This window comes from Volvox carteri (assembly GCF_000143455.1).
Source record: "Volvox carteri f. nagariensis unplaced genomic scaffold VOLCAscaffold_30, whole genome shotgun sequence".
NCBI lineage: Eukaryota > Viridiplantae > Chlorophyta > Chlorophyceae > Chlamydomonadales > Volvocaceae > Volvox > Volvox carteri.
The window spans coordinates 959775-961527 of record NW_003307573.1 but is presented as its reverse complement, the minus strand read 5'-3'; positions in this window follow the sequence as shown (position 1 = coordinate 961527).

The following is a 1753-nucleotide window of genomic DNA, read 5'->3' as shown; positions in this document are numbered from 1 at the left end:
CGCCACGTTATCAGTTGGCGTCATCGTGTCCTGAATGTCATTATCAACAGGGACAGAGGAAAGGTATTTACGAAGCGAAGCGAAGGATTGTTTCCTTAATTTGCGCTTTTTAATTTTCGCAACGCGAAGTGGGTCCGAAGCGGTTGTAGCATCGGCAGGAATTTGCGCCGTAGTCTTAGACTTCGGTCGCGGAATAGGAACGTGCTTAGCATCGCTCAAAGAAACAGCCTTAGTCTTAGCTATAGGCTTAGGAACCATTTCCAGAAAGTCGAGTCTAAGACTCAGACAATGGGCGAGTAACTGCTGCGGCGCAATGTGAGGCGAGGACCGAACAAATGATCGTCGATACCAAAATGTAACAGCCGTCTCTTACCTTAGCTGTTTTAGCGGAAGTAGAGGGTCTCGTCCACGATTGGCGACCCAGCGTTAGGCGTGAGAAGAGACAAGGGAAGTCGGGATTCGAAGACATACGTCGAGAACGGTGACAGCAAGGTTTTGAACCCTGAACACTAGTATAGTGATACGTTAAGTGTCTGGCCGAAGCACTTCACCTGGGTGGCTTAAATGCGGCCCACCTGCCGCCATCTCCATTCCTGGAGTCTTGGTGCCGTACGCTAGGTTGTGATAGCGTACCAGAAAGTGAGTTCGTACAGTTAACGAGTATGGTTCGTAAATACGGGACCGTACCGTTACTGTGATTAAGCTTTAATAGCTTAAAGATATTCTAAGGTAAATGTAGCTTGCTACAGCTGGCCGACGAGCTGGAGGCCCGCTTCCCCCCCACGGCCCTGCTGGACGCCTTCCAAATCCTCTACAGCGAGTACTGGGAGGCCAGGCCGACAGCGGCAGACTTCCGGTCAAAGCTGAAGGTGATCAAGACTCACTACGGCAAGGAGTGCGAGCTGGACGACAGGAGTAAAGTGCCGCCAAAGCTCAACATCGCGGCATTGGATGCCAAGGCCACAGAGTTCGAGCAGCTCATGTGGTCCTTGGCAACCAAGCAGCGACTGGCCCGGATTCGGGGGCAGACCACCAAGCTGCGTGAACAGCTTGAGGTGGAGCGGGCGGCTGCTGGCAGCAAGGTCGTGCAGTGAAAGCTACATGAGGAGAAGGAGGAGAGCCCCACCATCCAGCTTTGGAAGCAGCTGGAGAACACCCCTGTCCATGCGGAGAGCCTAAAGGAGTACGTGGCTTTGGCCAAGCTCGTGTTTGTGATGGTGCCGGGGTCGGTGGAGGATGAGTGCTGGTTTTCGGCCATGAACTTCGTGCAGAGCAAGGTCCAGAGGTGGTGCAGAGGCCTAGCCAGCAACTGGTCGGCGGCTGGTGCAATGCAGTTGTGTTGATGGTGCCGACAGTGTACATATATATAACTTTGCCTTCGTGTGCTCACGACGTTTATGGACAGTCAAAGTGGCTCCGCGCCCTGCTCACACTATGACGACGGGTGATCGCGTTTAGTCCGCGTTAGCTCGCGTTAGTTCGCGTAACGGTGCGAATCTTAGCGTTAGGTGCGAATGAGCATGCGCAAAGAGCTAACGCACAACGGCTATGGAAAAGTGGAAATCGGCCCTTCTGGCCAAGTTTTTTAAAAATTTATAATTTTCAGATTGTAAAGGTTTATTTGGAAATAAACTTGCGTCGTTTTGGTCGACTTGAACAATTCATCCGTGCGTTTGTTGAAACGCGAAGCATACGCGCATGTGTAGCAAGGCGATACGCATGCGATTCCATATTGCGATTCGTGCGTGTGGNG